The sequence below is a fragment of the Ascaphus truei genome, chromosome 4 (genome assembly GCF_040206685.1).
Source record: "Ascaphus truei isolate aAscTru1 chromosome 4, aAscTru1.hap1, whole genome shotgun sequence".
In the NCBI taxonomy this organism is placed as follows: domain Eukaryota; kingdom Metazoa; phylum Chordata; class Amphibia; order Anura; family Ascaphidae; genus Ascaphus; species Ascaphus truei.
In genome coordinates, this window is record NC_134486.1 from 232395753 (window position 1) to 232419050 (window position 23298).

At 45.7% G+C, this 23298-nt stretch overlaps 1 protein-coding gene across 2 annotated transcripts in view; it reads left to right on the top strand.

Moving 5' to 3' along the window:
* Window positions 1-23298, top strand: part of TULP4 (TUB like protein 4) — a 322532-nt gene that overhangs the window by 15499 nt on the left and 283735 nt on the right. The window lies entirely within an intron of this gene.

The following is a 23298-nucleotide window of genomic DNA, read 5'->3' on the forward strand; positions in this document are numbered from 1 at the left end:
CGCACACACACGCACACACACACACACTGCAGCCCCCGTCTATACACACAAACACACACTGCAGCCCCCCTCTATACACACAAACACACACTGTGAAGCCCCCCTCTACACTCAAAAAACACACTGCAGCCCTCCTCCGCCCTCTACACTCACAAAACACACAACACACAGCAGCCCCCCCTCTACACCCACAAAACACACTGCAGACACACACACTAACAAAACAGACTGCTGCCCCCTCTACATCCATAAAACACACACCAGCAGCCCCCCTCTACACCCACTGCCCCCATGCAAACCCACACATTGCAGACACACAAAAAAAACACTCTGCACCCCATCTCCACCCACAAAACACACACTGCAGCCACCCCTCTGCACCTACAAAATACACACTGCAGAGACACACAAATCAATAAAACAGACTCTGCCAACTCTACATCCACAAGACACACACTAGCAGCCCCCCCCTCTTCACCCACTGCAGACCCCTGTAAACCCACACTGCAGACACACACTAACAAAACACTCTGAATCCCTCCTCCACCCACAAAACACGCACTGAAGCCACAAAAACTGAAGCCCCCCTCTACAAGAACAAAACAAAACAGCAGAAACACACCAACAAGACTCTGCTGCCCCCTTTACACCCACAATACACACTCAGCAGACACACAAACCTTTCCCTTCACACTCCTGTGCGGAGCTCTCTGCAGGGAGGGTGGGGGAAGAGTCAGTGCCTTGCTGGTGTCTTCTGTCCAATCACCTCCCTAGTCTAAGGCTGCGAACCCGCTGCGGCTGGCGGGGCGTGCGGCCGCGAACCACCAGACCCTTAGCCAAGTGGTCCCTGCCCCCGCTGCCTCCTTCCGACAGGGCTGACTACGTACAGTGACGCGTCAGCCGGCCGATGCTGCAAGAATCTTGTGAATTTCGGCGTTGACGCGTCACGTGGTACGCGAGTCAGCCAATAGGGAGGAGGGGAGGGAAGGAGCTAGGTGGGAGGCGCCTGGGGCGGGGAGCAGGGAAGGAGCTGCGTGTTATTAAAGTGTGTGTGTGTGTGTGTGTGTGTGTGTGTGTGTATGTATGTGTGTGGGGGGGTGGATGGCACCACGATCAGAGCCCGCCACCCTCCCTCCCACTCCCGCCCCACTCCCGCCCCCCTCCCTCTCCGGCTCCCGGCTCCCTACAGACAGCATATCGCGGTCTGTGTCTGTCAGCGCCCTGCCTGTCTGCAGTGCGGGCGCGCTGACTGAGGGAGCGGGGCCTTAGCCTTAGTGCAAATTTCACTCTTTGTGAATTAAACCTTCAAGCTGATTGGCTGAAAAACTTGGCAAGCTGCCAAAAATTCCAGGCCATTACTGATTGGTTAAAATTCTGGGCATTATCCAATCAGAGAGCAGAGATTTCAATAATGCCCTGAATTTACCAGCTTTAGCCTATAATAAAGTATAGTGCATTTGGCACAAATTTCTACCTGATGAAATTTCTGGACCCTTGAATGTGAACAAGAAATGAGATACCGATGCAGAATTTGATAATCATATGATTGTATGTTTGTCCTGTAATTCCTAAATTACTCTTTCAACCACTCTATGAATCTCTGATTATAAGAAAGAGCAAGACACATTGGCACATACTCAAAATGCCTCTGCTGCTGTCCATGAAACCGCTTAATACCGACTTCATACTTTAAAGCAGCTATCCGCGTCTATACAATTTTTGTTCTTACATTTTTTTTTTACTTACAGGACTAGAACTGGGGCGTCCTCACTAAATGTCTGCAGACCTGCAGTTTTTGTTATTGCCTTATAAGTAAACTTGAGGACACTGGACAAAAGAGTGTCTGATATTCATGTATACAGTACAATCTTGCATACGTTTACATAAAATTGCAAGGTTTGTGAAAGTGTTGGGGGAAAAAACGCCTGTTTTTTTTTTTTTTTTTTTTTTTAATAAGAAACTGTGAAACTCAAAGAAGCGACGTTTTAAAGTCCCTTGCATGTAAAAAAATAAATAAAAAATGATGCAACCCTCCCCAAAAAATTATCAGTACAGAAGTGACATTAAAAGCAGTGAGATTTAGTTTCTCTGATCAATCTGGTGCAACGTCTCCTTCCAGTTTTATTCAAGAGACTTTGACACAGAGGGGCTCATTTTATTAAACTGTGAGTATTGGCATGCAAAATTCGGCTTATTTAAATTGTCCATGCAAAAATACTGCTACAATAGCCATCTCATCTCATTTGCAAGCACGTTCACCATCCACTGTGTTTTACATCAAGAAGAGAGACTAGCCATTATAGTTATTCTCCCTCTCTCCTTAGAAACCACGAAAACACTTAACCTATTCCACTTGTGGTGAGATTTTTTTCAAAGATGAATTATACGTGCAAAATATGCATGATATATGCGATAGGTTCTTGTAGCTGTGAAATTGTTAAACAAAGAATGAGTACTTTCAAGAGCAATGCTCTCTTCCTAAGGTCAGGCAGTACTGATGTACACATTAATTGTACCAAGTAAATAAAGCAGTGCTAATAAAGGTCAGGGAGATAGGGAAATAAACAGGGACAGGAGGAGGCTAAGCAACGGATAAGGCATGTAAAAGACAGGTGAGAGATACAAGAGACATGTAAGAGGTTAAATGTCAGACAGCAAATGGTGAGAACAAGTGGTGGGGGGTGGGAGATGGATAAGGAAAAGATGTCTGTATATAGGTAGCATGGTCAGAACAAGGCAAAGATGATCATATTCAAAGTTGTAAGGATGTTTAATAATGTGTCAAGAATTCAATGTTCTTGTTCAGTACACTTTCATTGGTATTGAAGTGTAATCATATTTTTCCATTCTTAAGGGATTTGAATTTTCCTTTGAGAATTAAAATTCTAAGATTACGTATTGCGATTTGCCTTTCTATAATGATGTGTCCTTGTTATCTTCTTGGTTGTGTGATATAGTGCACCTATGGAGATTAATTCTGTATTTTTTATTTGTATTCGTTTTTGTCTGGCCTTTTCAATGTAGCATCCCTTGTGACATCCCTTTGCATATTGTTCCAAGTTTTCTTCTCCCTCTGTCCATATTATAAACAAATCTTTAATGCACTGTACTTGTAATGTTGAAAAGGCGTGTTATGGTATGAAGCTGGAAATATGTTTCAGATTATCCATGAAAAGATTAGTGACTGACTGAGGTGCCATTCTGGTACATATAGATGTGATGTATGAGTTTTGTAATTATTTCTGCATTCACTTGGGATTCTGGTCTGATTTCACATGCAATTTGTAGCATGCATCATTCTATGTCATCATTATAAGGAATGTTACTGTAGAGAAACTTCACAGCCATGGTAACTACTATACATTGAATGTGTGGCGATTGGAAACTTTTTATTGTTCAGTCCATTCAGGGAGCCTGTAATGTCATGTAAGAAGCAGCTGGTATTATTTTTACTAGTGGTTTTAGAATTCCCTCAACTAAACCTGATATGTATTCTGAGAATGTCCATACCGCTTATGATTGGTCATCCTGGTTTGCGAATTTTGGGAAGCACATATGGACACAAATGGATGGTTTCTTGAGTGCAAGGTTCTTCAGTTACCTTTGGTATTTGTAAGTGGCATAATATGATACTGTACGTTTCCGGTAGTACAGTATGTGTTGTCTCATCATAAATGGCATGTTACTCATTTCTATGGACTGTTTTTATTGGTGTCCATAATTACTACTGCTTCACCTTTATCTGCTGGTTTGATAGTGAGATCGTCATTGCTACGTGGTTTTTTTTCTTTCTTTCTTTCTTTCTTTCTTTCTTTCTTTCTTTTAATCCAGCTCTCTACTGAGGAGAGAGGCAGTAGAATTTTTTTCCTGCTGCTTCCATATGAATGAAGATACTTGTAGTCTGAATCTTATTTATTGTTGTGTTCACTTGCTGATGTGAAGTTGGTATTCCTTTATTGCGGCCCATGCTCGTTGACAAGAAGAGGAATATCCACTTCATGCCTGGGGCAGACAAGGTTTTCCTTTCGAAATGCAATTCCACAGCTTATTGTAAAACCTGTACATTTTTGGAAATGTCTTCCAATGCATAAAAAATGTGCATACCGCACGGATGTGCACAGCTAGAGCCAATTTGCTACCAAATGTTTGGACAAGCCAGAATACGGCAAGATGTGTTTCCGTATGAAAATATTTATTTTCGCACTGAAACAGTTTTCAAGCTAATTCTTGCCCTCACACGTGAACCAGGGGATCCTCAATGCAGGGCAGCCAACAGTGGTGGCGGGGGGACAGCTGGGAATCGTGACCCAAGCTTGGTGAGTAAAATGCTGGTAAACCGGACATGGTCAGATCCTCAGAGGGGGCCACCTGGAGGTTGTCTGTAGAGGTGCCTGACATACACCTCTGTAGGCACCATCCAGCAGGCAAATTTTCAGGCCCCCTCCACAGGCCTCTAAAGGGACCCCTCCCCCTCGCAATCCCTCCCTCTATCCTTCCCCAATCAATCTCTCAAGATTTTCTTCTCCCACCCCCTCAATCCCACCCTCTCTCCTTCCCCCCTCAAGCCCTCCCTCTCCTGTTCCGCCGTCAAACCCTTCCTCTCCTTCCCCCTCTCTCCTTTACCCCTCAATCCTTCCCTCTCTCTCCCCCCTTCCCCTTTCAATCTCTCTTCTTCCCTCCCTCTCTCTCCTCTTTCTCTCTCTCCTCTTTCTCTCTTCTTCCCCCGTCAATCCCTCCCTCCCTCTCAATCTCTATCTTTTCTTCCCCCACCCCTCAATCCCTCCCTCTCTCCTCCCCCTCCATCCCTCTTCTCCCCCCCATCCATCCTGCACCCTCCTTCCCCCTCTCCATCCCTCTCTCTCCTTCCCCCCCTCTCTCATCCCGCTCTCTCCTTCACCCCTCCATTTCACTCTCTCTATCTCCCCCCGCCATCCCGCTCTATCCTCCCCCGCTCCATACCACTCTATCCTCCCCGCCCTCCATCCCACTCTCCCCTTCTCCCCCCCCGCTCTTTCCTTCCCCCCATCCATCCTGCTCCCTCCTTCCCCCCCATCCATCTCGCTCCCTCCTTTCCCCCATCCATCCCGCTCCCTCCTCCCACTCCCTCCTCCCACTCCCTCCTTCCTCCCCATCCATCCCGCTCTCTCCTTCCCCCCAATAACTTGTAGAACCACCTTTAGCAGCAATAACTTGAAGTAATTGTTTTCTGTATGACTTTATCAGTCTCTCACATTGTTGTGGAGGAATTTTGTCCCACAATGTTGCTTCAGTTCATTGAGGTTTGTGGGCATTTGTTTATGCACAGCTCTCTTAAAGCTACAGTTCATGCAATATCCTGCATGTGTTTTTTTTTTTTTAATAAATTTGTTCAGTAGTAAGAAAAAATACTTTTAGCATTTTTTGTTTTAAAAAAAACAACTTTGAAAGACCAATTTTCTTGTATTCTATTTTAACAAGCATGCTTGTTCCTATAGCAACGATCTACATTCCCCATATTTAAAGATGTCGCCAAACTTTGCCGATCAATAGTCTGAGAACGAATTGACCGGCAGCTATGCAGTTTTTTTTAGGTAAGTAGAGATTGCACAACTGAAACTATTGAAGTTAAAAAAAAAAACGGGAGCCTGAACTGCAGCTTTAAGGTCCAGCCACAGCATTTCAATTGGGTTGAGGTCTGGACTTTGACTGGGCCATTGCAACACCTTGATTCTTTTAATTTTCAACCATTCTGTTGTAGATTTGCTTGTGTGCTTGGGATAATTGTCCTGTTGCACACAAGCAAGATGTGAAGATAAAGGCTCAGCAAGATATAATACAACAATTTGCTTTTGAAATCTAAGTCCAACATTTCAGTTCTACTCCGGGATCTTCATCAGGGACACTCAGGGTACAATCAGGGATATGGATATATATATCATCACATTGTGTGCTCATTTGCATGTCATTTCCCAGAATCCCTTGCTACAGTGGAAGCACTGTATGCTGGGGATAATGGTGAAAAAAGCAGGGTTGCAGACCTGGCTATGACATGTGAATGTGCTCACAAGTGATCTTTTTATTTGCTATATGCAATACGGTGGAGGTTTCTTGTTGCCTTTTTCACCCACCATAACTTAAAACGGGATATATATATATATATAATAATAGCATGTTCTTGTATAGCGCTGCTAGTTATACGTAGCGCTTTACAGATACATTTTGCAGGCACAGGTCCCTGCCCCGTGGAGCTCACAATCTATGTTTTTGGTGCCTGAGGCACAGAGAGATAAAGTTACTTGCCCAAGGTCACAAGGAGCCGACACCGGGAATTGAACCAGGCTCCCCTGCTTCACACTCTCAGTGCCAGTCAGTGTCTTTTACTCACTGAGCCACTCCCTCTCCTATGTATATGTATATAAAATGTAGACAGCGCTTTCTAGAGTGTCACACCTAATTATAATGACCCAATGAACTTAACCATGCATAATGCTAAATGAACACAAATGGCTACTTATATTGCTCTTAGTGACTGGATATAAAGACAATACAAATATAACAGTGTAATGGTGATGGAAACTATTGTGGCTGTATGGTATTGTGAAAAAATAAAATAAAAACAATACTAAAAACGAATGTGTATATATACAAAAATTAACATATAGGATATTGTATTTCTACAGATTCACAGGATAATAGTATATATGTATTTATTGGATGTTGTTTTCACACATTTCTGTTTTGTGTTGCTAACATCTAATACAACATTCATTAATATATACATTTGTTTATTGACATTGTTGCCATATATAATTGTCATTTGTATGTACATTTGCAAAGTATTTATGCTGTATTTTGTTTTATTATATTAGTATTTTTGATTATTGAGATAATCTATTACAATACCATATACTTATATACAATTTTATTTATTTCAATCTATTATGCTAAACGTTATGCAAAATCAATTGAATGGTTGAACACAAATGACTTCATTTAGTAATCAACATGATTTTATATGATTGGACTGTGGGACTATTTATACCTAGCAATTACAAGTGCAGTCCATCCCCTGATGAAATCCGCTATGTCGGAAAAAACGCATAGAGTCACGTGGTGACGGCGAGCTACGGTGGTTGAGCAAGCAAGTGCCTGACAGTGCTGAAGGAAGAGTGGAAGCCCACTGAGTCTGCTCTCACGTAATAGGAACCTCTACAGATTAGGAACAACAGTGCTGAAATCTCGGGTTACCGGAGGGACCTCCAATCGGTGACATCAGCAGCAGTGAAGTCTAAAAAGAGATACTCCACGACGAAACGCACTGACGGTGGACATGTACTCAGATTTTACACTAGGGTCGGGCGCTTTTTTCTTTTTTTATATATATATACAGTGGTCGACAAATCACCAAAAAATCTACTTGCCACCTAGTACCACACGTGGGCTGCTTGGGCCAATAGGAGCTCGCCACGATGTTAAATCCACTCGCCCGGGGCGTGCAAATGTATAGGTTTGTCGAACACTGTGTATATATATATATATATATATATATATATATATATATATATATATATATATATATATATATATATATATATATATATATATATATATATATATGTATATATTTATATAGCAACTGTAAATATTACTGTATGTTCATTTGCATGTCTTAGACAGGTCTGCAACCCTGTCTTTCCCCATTGTCACCCAGCATACAGCGCTTCCACTGCAGCAAAGGATTCTGGGAAATGACATGCAAATGAGCACTCAGTGCCACCTTTTCTCTCAAGCTCGTATTACACAAGCCAATCCTCAAGCCAATGCATGCTGTTTTAAACACAGCTTTTAGACAGAGGCTGGGATGAGATGCAAAGCCATTAGACCCACTCACATACATGTTTCAACCTTGATGGGTATCATCAGTGTAACGGGTTTTCCCCACCCCAATCTCACATTGGCCCGGGTGATCTAACCAGTCCCCATTACGTGTTCGTGTTTGGTGGTGCACCTGTAGGCAACAGGACTCCTGAGTCTCCCGCTTGATGGTATTAGGGGATGTCATCAGGACAGGTAGCTGAGGTAGTGGGTGCGAGTTCAACTTACATCATGTGCAGCGCCTCCACCTCATCAGGGTCTATGCTTCCGCAGGGAGATGGTCCTGGTGAGGAACGCCTTCTTGGTGGTGACTGCCACTGCTGAGTAATCTCACACTCACACAGTGGGGTTTTCATTAACAAGGTCATCTTTATTGTAGATTGGGATGTAGCAGACTGCCCCATGTAGCTGCCGGCTCTAGACGCACATCTCTTCGTGCTGTCCCTTGCCAGGTACGCCCTCCCGTATTGAAGTGGGATTCCCTCTTCTCCTAGGGATACCCTCTCTGTGCCAGGTCCCTGAACACAGAGTGGCTTAGACAGGCCGATTGGTCAACCTGGACCGCTAGTTACTGCACTAGGGTCACAAAGTGTTCCTACAATCCCTTATGCAGGAGAATACAATTTACCAGCAACTTCACATAACTGCTGGAACGACTAACTAACTGACAGTGTTGTGCCTTATATACTTCAGGAGGCAGGCGCATCCCTGATGTCACTATCCAGGGACTCAGAGCATACAGCCACTCCCCTCCACACCAGGGCGTGAGGGAAAACCTCCATAACTACTGCTGGCATACCTGTACTTATCAGGACTTACTGCCAGCAGAGAGGAAAGTAGTATGCCATTATTATGCATGGCTATATCAGTGTGAGGTTAGTCTTAATGGCAAAGCAGGTTTGAGACTAGACTAGGTAATCACCACTGTCATTAAGGTTATGGTGGGTAAAAAAAGTGACAAAAACCCTCCACAGTAAAGCATAAAGCAACTGTAAATATTACTGTATGTTCATTTGCATGTCTTAGACAGGTCTGCAACCCCGTCTTTCCCCATTGTCACCCAGCATACAGCGCTTCCACTGCAGCAAAGGATTCTGGGAAATGACATGCAAATGAGCACTCCGTGCCACCTTTTGTCTCAAGCTCGTATTACACAAGCCAATCCTCAATTATATTATATTATATATATGTATGTGTGTGTGTGTGTGTGTGTGTGTATATATATAATGTATGTATATGTGTGCAGCCCTCTTTCCCTCTAGTTTGAAGGGTCTACTAGTGCTGGCAGTACCTGTCGGGTGTGTCCACACACGGGTGCGCAAACGATGAGAAAACAGGGGATCCGCCAAATTTTTTCTATGTCCCCACGCATGCGCACATCGAATGGGAATGAAGTGTAATTATTTCTAAGAGCCCACGCATGCGCTATGCGTATGGACCGACATAGGAATATTTTCTAAGATGTCGCGCATGCGCAATGGATATATACCGATTGAAATCACCTCTAGGGTGCCGCGCATGCGCAATTGCGCACTGACTAACAGAACTATTGTTTAAGTTCCCGCGCATGCGCAGTAGCCACTCCAACCGGAGCATACGATTTATAGCCATAAAAACTGCACCAAAAGCCCGAAAACAACGGGGAAAAGTGCTAAATGAAGGTATGACACTAAGGAATTGACTGATAGTGTATCTAACCAGTATTTAAGTACTGTATGGAGTGAGTTTAGGTGCAAGCACACTGCGCATGTGCAACAGCTGTGAACAATTGATTTTGCAATTAGGGTACTGCAAGGGTATAAAAAGGTTCAGACCTCACTGCCCCAGTAAAATTTGTCCCTGAGGAAGCTCCTTTGCTGGAGGGAAACGCGCGTTGGACGCGCAATGTTGTCAGTCTCCTACTTGGAGCTGTTTTAATGTAGTGTCAGCAGTCTCCTGGCTCTAACTGTGTTGATCCCATTAGTTAGTTATTTATTTAATCCTTTAATTTTATAGTGAGTGTGCCTGCTTTCCTTGCACAGCACTGCCGTGTCTGGCAGGTCTATGCTGCAGTGTATGTACTACCATTATCACTGCATTTGCCAGCTTTATCACTCTAGCACTCTTATTTTAACACACTAAAGTCTCCATTATAGTGCGCAGTGCTGGCTGATCTAGCAAGGTAGCTGGACATTTAACGCATTGGCCACTCACTTGTGTACATCTATACACTTCCATTATTGGGTCTCACCGTTGCTCCAGAGGGGTTAACACCCTGACTCCTAGCAACCTGTGTCCTCCATATCCCACCATTATTAAGTGCTTAACTGGGATAGTATGAACTTATAACTGACGACAAGGTTGCCTGATAGCGTTGATTTAATATATTTTTAATTCACATTACACATTACTTTGGTAATATATGTTTTAAGTAAATTTATTAAAAGCTAATTTTTACACTGTTATGGTGTGCATTTAAGTGAATTCTTTTAGGGGGCACATCCATTTTGTGTTTCCCTTCACCTTTTCTGTGTGTATGTATATGTGTGCAGCCCTCTTTCCCTCTTGTTTGAAGGGTCTACTAGTGCTGGCAGTACCTGTCGGGTGTGTCCACACACGGGTGCGCAAACGATGAGAAAACAGGGGATCCGCCGATCCACTGATAACCTCCGCTGGATGGGATGCCTCCCTCTGGAGTGACCTCTGCAAGGCTGGTCGCTCCCTCTCTTGCTCTCCCTCTGGTCCCAGACTGCAGTAGCAATAGTTCAAAGGAAACCACTGTGGCTCTAAGCTGGCTAATCACTAAAAGGGCAGAATCCCTAACTGATGGGGCCTTCCCTAAAGCAGCCACAATCTAGGGTGAGTTGGGGCCTAACTGGGGCCTAGAGGATCTCTGGCCTAGTGCAGAGGTTCGCAGACCCCTGCACATATACATCCTCCCCTAGCTGTGTCCCAGCTCCAAGTGCCAGCAAGCCCTCAGAGCACCAACTGTAACAACTGCCTCAGCAGGGAATCCAAAAACTCCATTCGCCAGGCTTGGTCACCTGACTCCGCAGCCCTGTGGCCTTCTGGGGGCTGTAGTTCCTGAGGAACCCTTTTATCATTGGCGCCGCGTGCGCTACCTGTAATGGCCGCCGCAATGCTCCCTGCGCATGCGCAAACCTTGTAATGGCCGCCGTGACTCTCGGCAGCCACTGCGCATGCGTGTACATATCTAACATGGCGGAGCCCTGAGCGCTCTCTTCTCTGGAGCTCCGGCGATGCTCTGGCTCAGCGTGACGGCCTCCGCAGCAACCCCCCTTCAAGCTGCAGCGGAGGTAAAAGCCAAACCAGGGAACAAAGGATATATAGATATAACATACATACATACATACATACATACATACAGTGGGTGAGGGGAACAGGGGTATGGGGACCCGAAAGTGAAAGCTTAGAGAAAAGCTCGCGAAGCAGAGAGCCTCAGGCCCTGCACCTAGTTGCTAAGTAACCAAGATGTAAACAACTAAAAAAAAATCCTTTATGTGCAAAGAAACTGACAAAAACTAGCTCCCAATGTGAAAATAACTGTATATCAAATAGAATATGTATATTTGTAAGGCAGGTCTATCTATCTGACACACACACACAGGTCTCTGTGAAAAGGGGTAGGCCGTTACAGCAAACCTCCCCCAGTCATTTTTTTTCTTCACATTCAGGCTCTTAAAAAGTTTTTTTTTTTTTTTTTCAATAATTGTATCCACTACTACACTAGGGCAAACATGAGGAGTACAAAGTGATTGTATGCCAAAGAAAATTCACTTAAATGCACACCACCAATTTAAAATGTAACTTTTAATACTATTACTTAAAGCTGCAGTTCAGTCTTTTTTTTTTTTTACTTTAATAGTTTCATGTGGGCAATCTCTACTTAACTAAAGAACTGTATAGCTGCAGGTCAATTCGTTCTCCGTGTATTGATCGGTGAAATTTGGTGACATAATTAGTGAAGGGATCTGTTTTTTTATTCTGCTTCTGTCCGTCAGTGGACGCTCATGAATATTCATGAGTCTCCCAGTGACGTGTGCTCGCTCCCGATCTGCCGCTGTGTGGTGTCCCCCTTCTGCCCCGATCCCTGTGCCTGCTGCCTGCCCATGCGGGAGATGGAGTGGGGTTGTGCTGCCCCCGTGGGGGGTGGGGGGCGGGGGGCGGGGGGAGTGGGGGATATGGAGTACAATTTTGGGCACCAATCCTAAGAAAAGACATTATGGAACTAGAGAGAGTGCAGAGAAGAGCCACCAAATTAATAAAGGGGATGGACATTCTAACTTATGAGGAGAGGCTAGCTAAATTAGATTTATTTACATTAGAAAAGAGGCGTCTAAGAGGGGATATGATAACTATATACAAATATATTCAGGGACAATACAAGGAGCTTTCAAAAGAACTATTCATCCCACGGGCAGTACTAAGGACTCGGGGCCATCCCTTAAGGTTGGAGGAAAGGAAATTTCACCAGCAACAAAGGAAAGGGTTCTTTACAGTAAGGGCAGTTAAAATGTGGAATTCATTACCCATGGAGACTGTGATGGCAGATACAATAGATTTGTTCAAAAAAAGGTTGGACATCTTTTTAGATGGAAAGGTATACAGGGATATACCTAATAAGTATACATGGGAAGGATGTTGATCCAGGGATTAATCCGATTGCCAATTCTTGGAGTCAGGAAGGAATTAATTTTTCCCCTTAATGGTTTTTTTTTGTTTGCCTTCCTCTAGATCAATTAGTATAGATATAGGATAAAGTATCTGTTGTCTAAATTTAGCATAGGTTGAACTTGATGGACGGAAGTCTTTTTTCAACCTCATCTACTATGTAACTATGTAACTATGTGTCCCCCTTCTTCCCCGATCACCGTGCCTGCCTCCCTGCCCGTGCGGGAGATGGAGTGGGGTTGCGCTGCCCCCGGGAGGGGGGGTGTTGCAGCCAGGTGGTGTGTGTGTGTGTGTGTGTGTGTGAGATAATATAAATATATATATATATATATATATATATATATATATATATATATATATGTATACATACAGTAATATTATATTTACAGTTGCTTTATGCTTTACAGTGGAGGATTTTTGTCACTTTTTTTACCCACCATAACCTTAATAATTGTGGTGATTACCTAGTCTATAGTCTCAAAACCATCTTAGCCATTACAACCAACCTCACACTGATGATACCCATCAAGGTTGAAACATGTCTGTGAGTGGGTTTAATGGCTTTGCATCTCATCCCAGCCTCTGTCTAAAAGCTGTGTTTAAAACAGCATGCATTGGCTTGAGGATTTGCTTGTGTAATACTAGCTTGAGACAAAAAGCACTGAGTGCTCATTTGCATGTCATTTCCCAGAATCCCTTGCTGCAGTGGAAGCGCTGTATGCTGGGCGATAATGGGGAAAGACAGGGTTGCAGACCTGTCTAAGACATGCAAATGAACATACAGTAATATTTACAGTTGCTATATAAATATATATATATACATATATATATATATATATCTACTATATATTTCTGAAAGTGTCCTATGTGTCCGTGTCTGTATGTGTCTCCCTGTGTCCCTAGCGGCAATCAGATTGGACCTGCCTCAGGCCAATGACATTGCTCCCTTGGCCCCACACCCGCCCCCGCACACCACTGCCTCAGGCCAATTACATTGCTCCCTTGGCCCCACACCTGCCCCCGCACACCTCTCATTGGCCTGCGCCCAACACACCAACCCCACTGCCACACTCTCCCAGCCCTCACTGAGCTTTGGGAATGCTTCACAGCACCTAACCCTCACTGCTGTGGGAGATTTGGTAACGCTTCACAGCACCTAACCCTGGAAACGCTTCACAGCTCTCACCTCTCAACCCACAAAACCTTCACCGCCTCATACCACCAAAACAACTGCGGAATCAGGTACAGACTCTTACCTATATATATATATTCTTTTCACCACTGCAACACTACCCACCCTCACACAACACCGCACGGTCACCTCCACACAACGCATGCTCACCTCCACACACCGCACCATCACGGAACGCACACCACCTGTTAACAACCACCCCCCCCCCCCCCCACCAATGCACACCACCAACGCACGCCACACCTCTCCCGGTACCGCAGCCACTGCTAATCACTTTCACCGACACCACCGGACAACACACTCCCCCCTCCGGAGCTCCAAACACACACTCCCTTAGCCAGCAACCCCCCCCCCCCCCCCACAACACACACAGCATCCCCCCCCACAACACACACAGCATCCCGTAACCTGCATCACAACCTCTCTCGTACGACGCAACACCTCCTCTATCCAGCTCAAAACACTCACGTTGCCAACACACGGTGGACGACACAACCCCTACCTCCCTAGAGGGCCCGCATCCCAACCGCGCACGTGGAGCGCGGACACAACCTCCCTTCACGGGCCGCATCACAACCGCGCACGTGGAGCGCGGACACAACCTCCCTTCACGGGCCGCATCACAACCGCGCACGTGGAGCGCCAACACTACCACCGGACAACACACTCCCCCCTCCGGAGCACCAAACACACACTCCCTTAGCCAGCAAACCCCCCCCCACAACACACAGCATCCCCCCCCCCCACAACACACACAGCATCCTCCCCCCACAACACACACAGCAACCCCCCTCCACAACACACACAGCATCCCCCCCCCCCCACAACACACACAGCATCCCGTAACCCGCATCACAACCCCTCCCATACGACGCAACACCTCCTCTATCCCGCTCAAAACACTCACGTTGCCAACACCCCAGACCCACAGAACCCTCCCGTCAAAACACCCCAAACCGCACGGTGGACCACACAACCCCTACCTCCCTAGAGGGCCCGCATCCCAACCGCGCACGTGGAGCGCGGACACAACCTCGGTACACAGCAAGCCCTCCTGTATACCGCTCGCACCACAACAAACACTCGCGTGACACCCCCCCCACCCCCAACAAACCTGCAACGATACCACCAACACACCACCTCCCGGTGCACGCCACTACCCCCCTCCAGGGACCACACATCTCGCCTTCACCCTGCTGCCACATCCGTGTTTCAATGTACACAACAAGCCCTCCTGGATACCGGACCCCCCTCCCCCCCCAAACACTCCCGTCGCACGGATGCCCCACCCCCAATAACACTCCCGTAGCCCGCACGCACCCCCAAACACTCCCGTACACCACAACACCCCACAAACCCTCACCTGCACGCAAACACAGCAACATCTCCTGTAGGGCTTCACACATCACCTTAACACTCCTGCAACATCAGTGCTTCACTATATAACATAGAACTCATTCCATTCAACAACACCTCCTGACACATGTCTGCTTCATAAAACAATATGGGATCACAGTTTCCCTTACACACACACACACAACACTCAAACACACACCAAAAAATCCACACACATGCCCTCAACAACACCATACACACCACCTACACCACATGCACACACACGCCCTCAGCCACGCCACACGCCATCACACACGCCCTCACGCAACACACACACGCACTCAACCACGCACCACGCGCACACACACACGCCACACACACCCAAACCTCCTGTGCTGATACGCCACACAAAATAACACTTACACACACACCTACCTACCCCCCACACAACAAACACCACTACGCATGCTGCGGCATATTCAACCCACCTACCCTACACAACACTTCATCACACCCGCACGGACGCAAATACACACCAACACACCCTCGCCAAGCCAAACACACCTCGCCTTCACACTCAACACAATGCACACACCTCGCCTTCACATTCAACACATTGCTGATTTACTGCTCTGGAACACCTCTCCCCTGGAACTTTAAAAAACCACACCCACAAACGTGCGCACAAACACACACCCACAACAGAAAATCAGCTCTTAGGTGAAATAAAATATATTTTAATAAATAAATCTCATTCTGCCGTGTGTCTCATTTCTGCAACAAACACTCAACACACCCACACACAACACCTATACCACAGTCAAACACACCCACACAACAATCCAACAACACTCTACTCACACACACAACACTCACTCACCCACACAACACTCACAAACACACACACAACCCTCCTGTGCTCATACACCACACACAACAAAAATTTTACACACCCCTACCCCCACAGCACACTCAACGATGGAAACACACCTCATACGACACACACTACACTAAATAAAATGCTGATTTACACATCTAGGCCCTCCCTCCCCTTGCACCTCAAACACCACAACACCCTTCCGTATAACGCAAACACACCACCAAAACATCTACAACAACACACCCCCTCCACTACCACCACACCTCACACAGCCACTCGCCTCTTCCTTCCAATAACATCAATTACGGACACAATGCTAATTGGCCCCTATCTGTCCTTTTTTTGTGCAACAATATTCATCGCATACACACACAACCCTCACCCACACACACACAACACTACAGTAAACACACTCACCCACCCCACACTCACTCAACTACCCACACCACACACTATCACCCACACAAACATCACACACCCAGCACACAGTCACTCATCCACCCACACCACACAAAAACAACAATCACACACATACACACACACTCAATCACCCACCCCCACTCACTCATCCACCCACACACCACACACTCAACCACACACCACACACACAAACAACAATCACACACAACACCCATACACACACACACACACAAAAATAATTAAAATAACCACCACCACGCCACACGCCCTCACGCACCACACACGCACCACAACCACACACACACGCCCTCAGCCACACACTCGCTCACACACGCAACACGCGCGCACACAAAAAACCTCCCCCACCCCACACGCCCTCAGCCACAACACAAGCCCTCACACACACACCCAACACTCCTGTGCTGATACGCCACCCAAACAATACTTCCACACACCCCTACCTAACACCCACACCACAAACACCACTACGCATGCTGCGCCATATTCAACACACCTACCCTAGACAACGCTTCAACACACACACACACACAAACGCTACAACACAACAACACACCCTCGCCAAACAAAACACCACTCCCGTTCACCGTGCTGCCACAACCACACTACACTCAACACAATGCAGATTTACAGCTCTGGGACACCTCTACCCTTGCAACTCAACCCAACACCCCCCCAAACCTGCACAACAACACACTCCCTCCGCTGACAACACACCAACCACACAAAATCAGCTCTTAGGTCAAACAAAATATATTCCTAACACAATGCTCATTCTGCCGTGTGTGTCAATTCTTACACAAACACTCACAACACACACATAATTATTCACGGTTCACATCACGGGCAACGCCGGGTCTCTCAGCTAGTATGTATATATATATATTCATACAGTATATATAGTGTGTGTGTGATTATATATATATATATATATATACCATACATACATACATACATACATACATACATACATACATACATACATACATACACACACCAGAATATATGAGTTCTTCAGTATTTGTTGATACCTTTTTGTATTTGGACCAAGAATTTGTGTCATGGGAAAAGCTTTCAAGAGTTTTCCTCTGTTCCTCAGGGCAAGCAATACCATAAATATATACACACATATACATACACACTATGTGTGCGTGTCTATGTATGTGTGCGCATGTTTATGTGTGCTTGTGTACGCATGTTTGTGTGTGCTTGTGTGCACATGTTTGTGCGTGTATATGTGCGTATGCGCATGTATGTGTGCGTGTGTGTGCATGTATGTGTGCGCATGTGTATGTGTGCGTGTGCACATGTGTACTGTATGTGTATGTGTGCATGTATATGCGTGCGTGTGCATATATATCTATATCATACACACACATACATACACACCTAAGCTCCGCAGGGCCCTGTGCCTGCAAAATGTCTCTGTAAAGTGCTATGTAAAACTAGCAGCGCTATACAAGAACATGCCATTATTAATTTTAATAACACACATTGAATTGTACACATTCACATACACACAAAATTAAATATACATATTGTTTACAGTATTATATATACAGATTTGATTTTAAATGAGTTGTTAATATTTAACATTAACTACACACGTGCAATGGAATAAGGTTTAATTAATTCATTCTGAGCTACTCTCCTTTGCTGCTGCTGCTGCTGCTGCTGCTCTGACAGTTCTGTGGGGAAGATCATGTGACCAGGCAGCAGTAACTGATACATTTGTGCTCCATGCTCGTGCACGGCTGTGGAGGGGGCAGGACTCACAAAGGGGTGTGCCAGAGCCTGTTTCAGAAAAGGAAGGGGTTGTGCCTTTCTAAAGGGTTGCTATAGAAACATAAATGCTTGTTACATCAGAATACATTAAAAATTGTCTTTCAAAGTTGTTTTTTAAAAAAAAAGAAAATGCTACAAGTATTTTCTCACAGTACAGAACTGATTTATTAAAAAAAAACCACATGCAGGATATTGACTGAACTGCAGCTTTAAAACATATATTACCGAAAAAATGTGTAATAAAGAATAAAAATAAATTAAATCGAATAACATATGCACCAGAGTCACCTCTCATGTATAGGCACTCCAATACACAATTGAAAATAGAGTGATAGAGGCTACAAAGGTGCAAACAGCCAGGGTGAGCAAACAAGCCCACCACATCAGTAGCTAGCCCAATAGATGAATAAATTGAGTTAACAGTGGGGATGGAACGCTATACTATCCTTGAATAAATGGTAAATCCAGGTGGTTAATACTAGTGAACATAAGTACCATTCCCTCACTGCTGAACTATTATTATATATATATATATAGAGCTATACTGAAAAGCTGACTGAAAAACACTGTTTTAAAACAGCCCCATAACGGAGGCTGATGACATCATCACGTCCCCAACGCACGTTTCCCTGCAATTACGGAGCTTCGTCAGGGGCTTCCTTACCCCCTTCCTTTGTTCACTACTAGCAAGAAAGTTGTAAGAATGCTCAAATACCCTGCTTAAATGAAAAATGCAGTCCCAAAACATATAAAGGTGTATGCCATAAAGTGAGTAATCCTTTTTAAAGGTTTTAAGCCGTAATCCCTGAAAACTGAGAGTGAATGAGGGACTCACCACAAACAATTTCATTGGGGGCTAGTGGGGCATATAGCCCATACTCACGGACACCTCTTGTATTTGGATGATGTGCTGCAGTAGAAGGGGACTTCCTTACCCCCTTCCTTTGTTCACTACTACACTATACACCGATAGATTGTAAGATTTATTGGTTGCAGACAACGCAAGAAAAACAGACAGACACCAGGGACTTCTGGGATTTCACAGAGGAACTCCATGACCGTTGAGTGCAATGGAGGAAGCAAGGCTGGCGCTCCCCCTTTTAGTTTCACAAGGTGGCGCTCCTCTAACCTTTCAGTAGTTTGGGAGACGCTCTTAAGGTTCCCCCTATGAAGTGACTTGCACGGTATGCAACTCCAGACAGTGCGACTTTTAGGTAAGTTTAGTACCAAGTCAGACAGCACACAAGGAGTTCTTGCTGGCAAGTTTCTGGTGGAATAGTTTGCATTTTTTCCCCTTGTCATAAAAACATTTCAGTTTTATTGAGTGACACTTGTAATTGGTTCATTTTACTTTTTAATGTACACGACACTTTGAAAGCTGTAACATGGTGCGAGTCTGGCAGAAGATCCACGGAACGTTCCCCTCCAACTGTAATAATTGTGCGTTTAGAAATCTAGCAGAATAACTGCTGTCCAGGCTGCTGGTGGATAGATATGTACTTTCCTAAAAGGTGACTTCACTGTTAAGTTAAAGTTGAGACGAAGACAGGTTTTTTTTTTTAACCTGGCCTATAACCATAGAATTCAATTTTCTGTGTGTTTACAAGCTGTTGCTTAGTTTTGAGTTTTATGTTTTTAAAAAGTAGGACGGGAGCCTAATGTAAATAGTTGCATGATACCCTTGTGACAGAAAGGGACTCATTTACCAGCATAACAAAGGTTAAAGCCTGGCACCTTTCACCGTCCATTCCTGGGGCTCATCTGGCCACCAGACCCCGGAGCTACCTCGTTGTAATATACCTGGTAGGCCCTTGCGTACCCTAATAATCCTATTATTGCTATATTTATAAATGTACCTAAAGCATACAAATCTAATTGTGCACACTGTAACGCAGGGGTGCGCAAACTGGGGGGTGGGAGATTTTTGTAGGGGGGCGCGGTGGTTGCAGAGGCCCCGCGCTCTTCCCCGCGCTCTTCCCCGCGGCATTTAAATTAAATGCCGTGGGATCGCATGAGGCCTCTGCAACCTATTGCTTATCGAGATTCAGATGGCTGTTGACGGGTCGCCATGGCAACACTGCGTCAAATGGTATGGTATTGGGCTGGCATCAGGGATCCGGTGACCCCTTCTTCTGGATCGGGGCTTGTGGAGTGGAGTGTCAGTAGGAGACTGTCCAGCACTCACTGCAGCAGGTCCCAGCGGAGGTTCCGCAGATGTAATAGGTGCCATCTTGTCAACGTCATCAGTGAGGGAGGATCTTGCGAGAGCCCCAGGCTGGCACAAGTCCGGCGGCGAGGATGACGTCACGTCCGGCCGCGCCAGAAGTGCATCACCCCTCTGCGTACTGAACAAGGTCCCGCCTGGCTCCTCGTCCGGGTAGGCCGCAGAAGCAGGACCCTGAGTGAAGTAAGATGTGGGAGCCTCATCCATCCGCAGGTAGGAGACGTCTTCTGGCTCCACAGGATTCACCGCAGGTGGGTCCTTCGCTGCTCCGGCATCTTCCTCGGGGCGTGGGGCTCCTTTTGGGGTTCCGGATGCACCATGGCCTGTCGTCGGATGGACGCCTCTGTATTGGGACTTTGCCTCCGACTGCATGTAAGGGACGGTATTTCCTCCGCAGGTCTCCCGACGGCTGGCCTCATCTTCTTCAGAGGAGGGTAAGGACACCTCCTCCGGGGAGCGATGTCAGGGCGCCCCGCATTCCCTGGCAGCTATTGGCACGGAGCTTGCCCGCTCCTGTGCCGCCAGGGGAAGCACACCCAACACCCCCGGGGTCAACTCACCCTCCGGTCATCAGGTATAGATTGCACAGGTTCCAGTCCTGGAACTGGCGGGTACCACAGTGGGCACGGATTCTGGCACCGGACCACGTGAGCATGCAGGCGCGATGGTTAGGGCCCACGATGTCGTCCGTGGCAGGTTCAGCTGCAGGGGCCACACCGGTTGGTGTGGAGGCCCGGTCGATGGGTAGAAAAGCATCTGCGGGCCCAGGGCTGGCAGGCCGCATGAATATGGCTTCCCAGTGCGGACACCGCACAGTGGGGCTAGCATCGCCTCCAGGGGAGCCGGCATTGTGGGCAGATGCACCGCAGATGGTGCTGTCTGTTCACCTTGACTACCAGGTAGCCTCCTGGTAGATGGAAATTGCCAATATCAAGAGCAGCCATTTTCTTTGTATTAGATGAGGTAGTGCAGACAGATGTTGTACTGTACATCTACTCTCTTGCTCAGCTCCGTGGAACGGAAGTGGATCAGGGTATAGTCGGCTCCTGCCAAAGCAGGAACAGCATCCGATTGGCTCGTTTGGGTGCACCCTCCCCTAGGTAGAATTTAGGGCAGGGGCATAGAAGAATAAGGTGGGACCAGGCTCCGGCTGAGCTAGTAACAATGGTGGGCGGAACTTACTTTTGCCACCGATAGCTTGCAACTTGTTTGCAGGAAAAGCTTGCAACTTTGTTTGCAAGCCCATGCAGTACCGGTTTTCTGGTGGGAACGCCATTTTGAGAGCACAGTTCATGCGCTGGACTCCATTTTGAGCACAATAGCACAGTCCATGAGGGCAAAAAGTACACAAGGTCCCTGGCGACGCCTCAGAGGCCCTTTTCTTCCGTTGAATTTTATGCAGTTAGAAGGGTACACGCTCCCTGGACATTTCCCACCGGGTATGCCCCAACCACTGGTCTGGACTAAACGAAGGGTACACGTTCCCTGAACATTTCCAACATATCTTACTTTCGGTAAGGGTCTAGGCAACCCCCTCCCTGGTGTCGCCTCAGAGAGAGGTTCCCCCCTTCCTTAGCTTAGAAATGGGTGCCAAGGGTCCCTGCTGAAGCCTCAGGGACCCGGCCCCTGCCTCTCTTGTGCTGCCCTGAAAGCCTGCCCTGTTCTGCATCTCAGCAGTACCTCCAATTGTTGCACTGCTCCCTCCCCCCCCCCCTCCTCTGGGAGATTTTGCTAAAGCTACAGGTGTCATGGTGCTTAATGCCTGTGAGGATTCAGGAGAGATGAGCGTCTGCGATGGTAAGGGGAAAAAGGACAGGCTTTTTGTGATCCTCGGGTTCTTCTCATGGTGTTATTGACAAAGGATATACCATCCTTATACTCATGATCTTTATCATAATTACATAGTAGATGAGCTTGAAAAAAAAATACGTCCAAGTTCAACCTATGCTAAATTTAGACGACAGATACTTATCCTATATTTATACTTACAGTATATTGATCCAGAAGGTAAACTAAAATCCCAGTGAAATATCATTTAATGATAGCTCATAAGGGGAAAATAAATTCCTTCCTGACTCCAAATATTGGAATCAGATTACTCCCTGAATCCACATCCTTCCCACGTTTACTTATTTGATATATCCCTCTATACCTTTCCTTTCTAAAAAGATGCCCAGCTTTTTTTTCTTTGAAGATATCTATTGTATCTGACATCACAGTATCCATGGGTAATGCATTCCACATTTTAACTGCCCTTACTGTAAAGAACACTTTCCTTTGTTGCTGGTGAAATCTCCTTTCCTCCAACCTTAAGGGATGACCTGTGTCATTTGTACTACCCTTGGGAAGAATAGTTCTTTTGAAAGCTTCTTGTATTGTCCCTGAATATATTTGTATATATTTATCTCATCCCCTCTTAGATGTCTCTTTTCTAATGTAAAGAAATCTAATTTAGCTAGCCTCTCCTCATAAATCAGATTATCCATCCCCTTTATTAAGTTGGTGGTCTTTCTTTATGCTTTTTCTAGTATCATAATGTCTTTTTTTTATGTAGTGGTGCCCAAAACTTGTCTTTATATTCAAGGTGTGCTCTTACTAATACTTTATAGAGGGGCATAATTATGTTGACTTTCCTTCCATCCATTCCTCATTTAATGCAAGATAAGATCTTGTTTGCCTTTGCAGGTACTGCATGAAACTGGATACTATTGCTAAGCCTGCTGTCTGCAAGCACTGCTAAATCCTTCTCCATCAAGGATTCTCCTAATTAATCCCCATTTAATTTGTATTGTAAATTGCTTGTTTATTGTTATTTCCCAAATGCATAACCTTACGTGTATCTATATTAAACCTCATCTGCTATTTACCTGCCCAAGTTTCCATTCTATCCAAGTCCTTCTGAAGAAAAATGACTTCCTG